Below are 9,647 nucleotides of genomic sequence, written 5' to 3' on the forward strand. Positions count from 1 at the left end.
GCACTTTTAGGCAGTTTTTGCCGACAATTCCATCGGTTGCCATGGGTGACGGCGTGACGCTATCAAACAGCCGCAAGGACGGCGGAGAGCTGAATGGGCGGTAGTAAGAGAAGATAGTATTAAGCATGAGTACAGTCATTTACAAACACATGAAGGAGCCCCCCGTAAAGGCCGCGGAGTCGCACCCTCTGGCCCGTCCCCAGGAACCTACCCCAGAGTGGCCACGGTGCAGGGTGCTCGAGCGGACGAGATGCACGGCTTACACAAGGTTTGCGCCGGACTGAAACATGCCTTTCCATTGCGCATGCGCACCACCCCGCTATGGCACCTGAAACGCCTGATTCGGGGCTCTTTCCATCGCTCGGTGGCCGGCCTCGGCTTCCCGAGACATCACGGCCGCCACCTGCCATCTAGCGAGAAATCTCCGAATTAGCTGACCCTCGGCGCCACTTCCAGCCGAGGCCCGCGCCATGCACGACGGACGGTATCCGTCTACTGTACCAAGCGTCCGCACCAAGTCGACCGCGGAACGGCACGTGAACGGTGCACCGCTGGGGGTAAAAATGTTTACACCTCTAATCCGCTGCCCGCGAGAAGAACCACTGATGCGCTGGCTTTCGGTTTGAGGTTTACATTTAGGAAGGAGCGGAACATTAATATTTGAAAACTCAGGGCGTGTGGTGCGCCGTTCAGGAAACCCTGAGTCGATGAGGGCCTATATCACGGTCTGGCACCAGCAGTACCGTACGGTCGGCTCAATGTTGGCGTGGGCCTGAGAGCCCACTTTCAGAGTAGCGACCAAGCTGGGGCCAGCGATTCACACTGGTCGGGCCCCTGCATCTATCAGGGGCCCACAGTGCCTACCAGAGGGTCCTGTATTGGCAAGGGGTCCCGAGTCAACCGGGGGCAGTGTTCAAAGAGGCGCGAAGACGGGCCCAGGGCTCCCCGAGACCGACGATCAAGAACTTGTTTGGAGGACATATGGGCCGAATAGCTTGCTGTAAGTTACACAAAAGATCACGGCCCGTAGAGCTATGGCCGGTAATATCAGACAAAGAGCCTCTTATACCAATTGAGGAATCCCTGATACACTGCAGGCGTCTATGCTAGTCGGAGATCACTAACATTGAACGGTTGGCTCCGTGTCAGTCTGATCTCTGGTATCCTATTTCCAAGCAAAGGTGAGGCCGGGTCTCACGATTGGTCTGGGTCACTGAGACTGATTGGGCCCCTGTGTCGGTCGTAGGTCCACGATGCCCAACAGGGGTCCATCTGTCGGCAAAGTGTGTCCCCAGCCCGTCACGGGCTTTGCTTGAGTAGGCCCAAAGAAGGGCCAAATGGCCCCTTGAGACAGAGATCAGAGGCCCGATTGTAAGGCTGAAGCGGCCAGAGGGCATAAAGGGCATGAACAAAGGGCCTGAGGGTATGAAGAAAGGGCCAGGGCATGAACAAAGGACCTGAACGCCGTAGGTCACAATAAGGACACCCCCGCCTGTCGGGACGTGACCGCCAAGGCCAGGCAGAGGGCCTCTGCATCGATTGGGGATCCGTGGGACAGTTCGGGCCTCTTTATCCACCAGAGACCACAAGCACGGAACAATCGGCTCCAAGTTGTTCTGAGCTCTGATTGTCCATTATCGATGCGCGGGCAAGCCCCGGACCATGATTTGCATTGGCCGGGATCCCTGAAATAATGAGGGCGTCTTGGATCCCTGAAATAATGAGGGCGTCTGTCATGGGCCTACAGTGCCAAAAAAAGGTCTGGTGTCGACAAGGGGCCCCGAGACGGCCAGGGCAACACTTGCTGAGCAGGGATAGTGACGGGAGCCCAAATGCCAGAGGGCCTTTTACGTTGATGGGGGCAACAGCACAAAGTATCTTCAGCTTCCACTTATCGTCATTTCGTGTCAGCTCAGTAGGTCTGGATGTTCTTAAAGTTTCACTCAGAACCACATGCCAGCACTCTGCAAGCTGCATTTTAACACCCCACGAATCAGGGGTACTTTCATAGCTTTATTCAAAGTTGTTCATACCAGTGATTGAACACTTGGACTCAATCTAAGCCAGTTCGGTTCTAAAATAGTTTGGCCGGATGAGTCCGTATTGAAAGGGAAGGGATTGGCTACGCCTCTGGTGCATGTGCTGGGCATTTAATAAATAACAAATGTGGTGGTTGGAAAAAAGCTGCATATACTGTTCGGGTCTTAACAGCCAGGCATTCCGCGCTGTGCGTTTTCACTGTTGGAGCCTTTGTCATCATCAGGCTTGCATCTATCACCGGGACGCGAGCAAGCCCGTCTGATTTTCGACAAATGAAGTCGCATGCACAGCACCGAACTAACCGTCGCAACAGGCCTCGGTGATCGCTCGTCCACTGCGTCCAGGTCGTGTCAGCTTGTGCGGAATACTCGGAATCTGCAGCACGTTCAGACCGAGGGCATCTTCAGCCAGCAGCAACTCAGTCACCCAACTTGGCAGCGCAGGCAGCATCGACTAGCCAAGGGTCGATGAGGATTGGATGTGGCCCAATGCTGTCGCACCACGTTCCATCAGCCGGAAAACCGTCGGCATTCGCCCAGCATATCATGAACATGCCCTGCCTACAAACAGCAGGCTATGAAGGTGAATGCGTGGCTTCCAAGTCCCAGCTGGATGCTGGCATCATCTATGAGGCGCTCGGGGTGCTGCAGCAGGCCGGAGGAGACCATGGACTCGCTGGATTGCATCTGATCGTGCTTCTGCGTTAACGAGATGACTGCACAGTCGGCAGTCGTATAGCTGAAGGCTGTTGTCAAACGAAAAATATCGTTGTTAATACATCTGATGCATTCAATATGAACAGCCAAAAGTTGATAAGCGTGGATTGTGATGGACTATTAGACTGCATTTGGTTTTAGGATTAAGCGAGTTCTATCCAGTATTTGCCGGGCAAAGGTGGAATAAACCAGCGGTACTATTCGCATCATGAAACCAGGCGTGTCGTTCAGGGTCTACGCTCTGGTGAATGACAAGGCCCCGGTGTGCATTGACCTGACAGTCGTCAGGGTCTAGCTCTGGTGAATGACAAGGCCCCAGTGTGCACTGACCTGACAGTCGTCAGGGTCTAGCTCTGGTGAAATGACAAGGCCCCCAGTGTGCACTGACCTGACAGTCGTCAGGGTCTAGCTCTGGTGAATTGACAAGGCCCCGGTGTACATTGACCTGGCAGCCGTCAGGGTCTAGCTCTGGTGAATGACAAGGCCCCGGTGTGCATTGACCTGGCAGTCGTCAGGGTCTAGCTCTGGTGAATGACAAGGCCCCGGTGTACATTGACCTGGCAGCCGTCAGGGTCTAGCTCTGGTGAATGACAAGGCCCCGGTGTACATTGACCTGGCAGCCGTCAGGGTCTAGCTCTGGTGAATGACAAGGCCCCGGTTGTACATTGACCTGGCAGCCGTCAGGGTCTAGCTCTGGTGAATGACAAGGCCCCGGTTGTACATTGACCCGGCAGCCGTCAGGGTCTAGCTCTGGTGAATGACAAGGCCCCGATGTACATTGACCTGGCAGCCGTCAGGGTCTAGCTCTGGTGAATGACAAGGCCCCCGGTGTGCATTGACCTGGCAGCCGTCAGGGTCTAGCTCTGGTGAATGACAAGGCCCCAGTGTGCATTGACCTGGCAGTCGTCAGTGTCTAGCTCTGGTGAATGACAAGGCCCCAGTGTGCACGGACCTGACAGTCGTCAGGGGTCTAGCTCTGGTGAATGACAAGGCCCCGGTGTGCACTGACCTGACAGTCGTGAGGGTCTAGCTCTGGTGAATGACAAGGCCCCAGTGTGCATTGACCTGGCAGTCGTCAGTGTCTAGCTCTGGTGAATGACAAGGCCCCAGTGTGCACTGACCTGACAGTCGTCAGGGTCTAGCTCTGGTGAATGACAAGGCCCCGGTGTGCACTGACCTGACAGTCGTCAGGGTCTAGCTCTGGTGAATGACAAGGCCCCGGTGTGCACTGACCTGACAGTCGTCAGGGTCTAGCTCTGGTGAATGACAAGGCCCCAGTGTGCATTGACCTGGCAGTCGTCAGGGTCTAGCTCTGGTGAATGATAAGGCCCCGGTGTGCATTGACCTGGCAGCCGTCAGGGTCTAGCTCTGGTGAATGACAAGGCCCCGGCGTACATTGACCTGGCAGTCGTCAGTGTCTAGCTCTGGTAAATGACAAGGCCCCAGTGTGCACTGACCTGACAGTCGTCAGGGTCTAGCTCTGGTGAATGACAAGGCCCCAGTGTTCATTGACCTGGCAGTCGTCAGCGTCTAGCTCTGGTGAATGACAAGGCCCCGGTGTGCATTGACCTGGCAGCCGTCAGGGTCTAGCTCTGGTGAATGACAAGGCCCCAGTGTGCATTGACCTGGCAGTCGTCAGTGTCTAGCTCTGGTGAATGACAAGGCCCCAGTGTGCACTGACCTGACAGTCGTCAGGGTCTAGCTCTGGTGAATGACAAGGCCCCGGTGTGCATTGACCTGACAGTCGTCAGGGTCTAGCTCTGGTGAATGACAAGGCCCCAGTGTGCATTGACCTGGCAGTCGTCAGGGTCTAGCTCTGGTGAATGACAAGGCCCCGGTGTGCACTGACCTGACAGTCGTCAGGGTCTAGCTCTGGTGAATGACAAGGCCCCAGTGTGCATTGACCTGGCAGTCGTCAGGGTCTAGCTCTGGTGAATGACAAGGCCCCAGTGTGCATTGACCTGGCAGTCGTCAGGGTCTAGCTCTGGTGAATGACAAGGCCCCAGTGTGCACTGACCTGACGGTCGTCAGGGTCTAGCTCTGGTGAATGACAAGGCCCCGGTGTGCATTGACCTGGCAGTCGTCAGGGTCTAGCTCTGGTGAATGACAAGGCCCCAGTGTGCATTGACCTGGCAGTCGTCAGGGTCTAGCTCTGGTGAATGACAAGGCCCCAGTGTGCACTGACCTGACAGCCGTCAGGGTCTAGCTCTGGTGAATGACGAGGCCCCGGTGTGCATTGACCTGACTGTTCCCGTTAGATGGAGCCGCACGAATGTGCCCGGCCAGGTCCGGTTCAGGGACCCCGATCAAGGAACTTGGGGTCTAGTAGCCGTACAAACCCCTTGCGTTGCTATACCCAACCGCTCTTCAAAGATTTCTCAGCCAGGGAGATGGGAGATACGCCCGCGCCCGCTCCGGTACACCACCATAGGCTACATCGATAAGACCATTGTGTTCTATCGAGTTCTGATCTGCCAAACCGAGGTCCAATCCAAATGCCAACTGGCGGGCAGAGGCGCCGTGGATTGGCTTGGGGTACGTTCTCGGGGGGTGGGGGGTGGCACTTGTGATGCGCAAAATGAACTGTTAACCGGGGGATGCAGTTTTGAGTCCATCTGGTATTTCTGGAGTAATAAAAGTCATTACGTCGAGCGCTGCTTTGGCGTAAAATGCGACGAACCGTTCTGGAATAGCTTGTGTCCTGAGTCCTTTATTACCACCTCAGCTCTTGAATTCCTTCAAAATTAGGCTTAAGTGCAAGAGCTTTTCATTCAGTCATAGTTAGTTTGATCTTTCAAGTCATTCCACAGACCAAGCGTGTTGTAATACATGCAATCTCTCTTGCCCGTTACCACGCGTGCGGCCGTCCAAGCGTTAAGGGTGCCCCCCCCCCCCCCCAGTGACGTCACATGGGGATCTTTGCTGGGAAGTGTGCTATCGAGACGGTTCCGCCCGATGTATATCGCCTTGAGGCCAGGCGCAAGGCAGGATAGTTGGCAGCGGCTCGTAGTTTTTTTTTAGGGCGTTTACACTATGCACGATAGTTATCGTCCAACGCTCATGATGGAAGTAATCATTCAGCATTCATTTTGTGACTGAAGCTAGCCCGCCAGCTCCACAATAAAATGACAGTGATATCAGCAAAAACACTTAATAACTTAACGAGTCGTTTCGAAGGAAGTTGATTCAAGGTGATCTTTAAATATTGCCCATTGTTTCTTTCAAGTTAGGTAATATTGGAACTCTACTGCGAACTGGGACGACCAGAGGCACAACCTTTGGGCGTTGATAAGGGGTGGGGGGAAGGGGAGGGCCATCACACAGTTGGTAAGGACCTCTGATGATGAAAGCCTCCCCCCCCCCCCACTTCACACACACACCATAAAAAACCGGATTTGGCACACATAATTTCGGAGGAACACAATTTCCTACTTTTAGACGTATTGTCGTTACTTTTAAATGGAGCAGAAATCAGGCAACGTACCAAGAGATGCATTTCCGTTTGCATTTAGATGTCGATAAAATGAAGAGGGTGGGCGTTGGTGTTTACTTTTAGAATGCTTAAAAGCGATTTTCTAGGCCAGCAGAGCTCAGAGGCTTTGTCAAAAGTTTGTTCTGGGTTCTACAGCTATATTGAGAGCCTCGTGACGTGTAAGTCGGAGTGGGGTCAATATTCTTTATTAACACGGTAAGCCGACGCTCGTCAGCAACGGTTCAAACTTCAGCCACTCAGACAGCAAGATTCGCTCATCAAAAAGAAAATAACGTAGTATCGCTTAGCACATAAACGCTCGGAAGTTTTAGGAAAAAGCCGACGCCCGGCGTTGCAGCCTCCATCAGCTGCGCGGCGTCCTGTGTCAGCTAACACTCTCGGTAGATTTTTTCCACCATACGATTTTTATACTGATAGCAGAAACGGAGCACTATTTACATCACCGCGATTTGGTGCTGATATGTGGTATTGGAAATGGACAGGGCGGATCTAAACCTTCTTTTTTGGGGGTGTGGGTGTGGGTAAACCGCTCTTGTCGAATTCCATTTAAACACCGAGTGGCTCACACACACACATACACACACACACACACACACACACACACACACACACACACACACACACACACACACACACACACACACACACACACACACACACACACACACACGCACGCACGCACGCACGCACGCACGCACGTTAAGCAAATCATTAAGCAAAGGTCCCCGTTAAGCAATGAGTTAAGCAAATGCTCCATCGGGCTGACTCGGAACACCTCGCCGGCTCAGGAACCCCCGTTTGAACTAGCCACTGTCGTCAGAGCTGTTTTCACTTTTGCGTTGTCTCGACACAGTCTGGGTGGACTGAAGGAAGCTCGATCCGATAAACCTTACTCATCTTCAGGATTTGGTGCGTCAGCATGAACCCCAAGCGCTAAGAGAGGACGAGGCAATGCTCTCCCGAAGGCGTGTCAAACCGACGTAAGTGGGTGTCGATGATGTCCATTGAACCCCTAGCTGAATGGTCTCCCGCCCTCGCCCACGTAGACCCGACTTACGCTTTCGTTAGCGCAAAGCCTTCATGTGATTTTGTGTATAGAGGGTTTCGTAGGTTCTTTCTTACCCTCGCCTGCACATTCGGGTCCTGTAGCTGCAATGCCTCTTACGTCCAGGTGCCGTAAGCAACCAAAAATCCCTCGAATATCCCGTACCGCGTTGTCTTGAGAAAAGAGACCCCGAAAGGTGATGGTCTGGGGCAAATGAGGGCTGAAACTTGCGGAAATGGGTGTGGTGCCGCAAGAAAACGAGATGTCCCAAAAGCGAGATGATGATAAAAACAGCCTACTATGTCAAGGAAGTTCTTGATAAGTATCTTAAAGACACTACTGAGCAAACGGCAAGCGCGGACCCCGCAAATTACTGGAAGATGGTACACGGCATGTCGGCCGCCACATTCAGCAAGGCAGCAGGTCCGCTCTCGCGACACAGAGGCCCAGGAGTGGCGCTAGGCGACCCTTACGTGGTGCTGGGACAGCCCGCTCACACGGCACAGAGAGCCCAGGAGTGGCGCCAGGTGACCCTTTCGTGGTGCTGGGACAGCCCGCTCACACGGCACAGAGAGTTCAGGAGTGGCAGCCAGGCGACCCTTTCGTGGTGCTGGGACAGCCCGCTCACACGGCACAGAGAGTTCAGGAGTGGCGCCAGGCGACCCTTTCGTGGTGCTGGGACAGCCCGCTCACACGGCACAGAGAGCCCAGGAGTGGCGCCAGGCGACCCTTCCGTGGTGCCGAGACGAGCTGATGTGGGCGGTATCTCCTCTGACTTGAACCCTATCGCGAATCTCTGGGGCATCCTGAAGGTGCGTCTCAGCGAGATGCAACCCTAAAGGGGCATATCGGAGCTGGAGGCAGTGCTGCAGGGAAGTGAGCGAGCATCTCGCCTTCCATGCGCTTCAAGTTGGTGGATGGCAAGTAAAATAGGATTGTCAACTTTCTGGCACTGAATGGGTAGTATGATGGTATGCGAATAAAAAGCCACATGAACCTGGGGTGTTTGTGGATGGTGGAACTTTGCAAAAGTCTCGTGGGCAACTTGCGCTACACTTGTTGAGTGACATTTACCGGATAAGCCCCAGTTACAAGCATGCCAGTGTTCATGACCCAATGGTCAAGACCATGGGAACCCCAGTGAGCGCTTTAACCCTTTTGATTGTTCTCGTACCGCGCAGAACTGCCGTCGAACAGCGGAAACGATTAATTGGTACATATTGGTACAGATTGGTACAAATTTAATAGACACAAGAACGTTGGGCGTCTTAGATAGTCGCTGACTGAGGTGAGCATGGAATGTCATAGTCGTTTCACGTTTGATATTCAATTATATGATCAATATAGTGTATTGAGCTTTTGCCTGAAAGGAAACAACGAATGCACTAATCCCCATTGCGGTGACCAAACGTTTTTCAGCCGTGTTAAGTTCATGAGTAGATATTTGATCACGAGTAATTGTTACCCACATATGTACATAACGCCACTTCCCAAAGCCAGCTTGGGTGGTTTGGACACCCGGTTCTAGCTTGCGGCAGGAACCTGGGTTTTAGTTCCAGGAGTGGATGATCGATCCGGTGAGTGCCAGTTGGCGGGAGCCGAGAGCACCTCCACGGCTATGCCGCCAACATGCCAAAGCATTGGCTGAAACGTAAATGGCTTTCTGGACAGGTGTAGGCAAAATTGAACTTTGAACTGGTTGAGGCGTCAGATTGAAAAAGTCACCTGTACCTACGTTTGGACTGAAAGAAATACCAAAAATCATATAGAAATAACAAAGCAGCGTTATGGATTCTCAAAAAATGATCAAAGCGCGATGATCGGGGCCCTCGAGTTAAAGAGGGCCTAGAGCTTGGTCAGACACCACCAGTAACGCGCAATCGACTCCGTGTCGGCATGGGCCTCAGGGCTCATTTCCCAAGCAGGGACAAAGCCGGAGCCAGCGATTTACAAGTAAAGCTTTCCAATGTGTCAAGATTTGAGCTGACTGTTCATTTGTGGGTGATGGTGCACCAAAGTGGTGCTGGAGATGAAGCACAACGCGACACACACGGAGATCATAATCACGAGTGGGTCGGGTGAACGCAGCGTTGAAAAATATCGCAGGGATTATCTACGTCAAGCTATGCTCTTTAGGCTCAAAACCAGCCACCTGGTAATGCTTTTGTTCATATAGGGTTCAATGTCCCGTACAGATGTGGTCGCTCTACGGTTTCGTTCGACACGGTCGTAACACGCACATTACAAACCTGGTACACCAGGATGAACATCAAAGCCGCGGTGAGCTTGAACATCAAAGCCACTGACTACCCACTGCCCACGTATGCACTGCCCACGCAGGTGACAGGACACG

Source organism: Pollicipes pollicipes, unplaced genomic scaffold (assembly GCF_011947565.3).
Source record: "Pollicipes pollicipes isolate AB1234 unplaced genomic scaffold, Ppol_2.1 Scaffold_7231;HRSCAF=8579_pilon_pilon_pilon, whole genome shotgun sequence".
Taxonomy (NCBI): domain Eukaryota; kingdom Metazoa; phylum Arthropoda; class Thecostraca; order Pollicipedomorpha; family Pollicipedidae; genus Pollicipes; species Pollicipes pollicipes.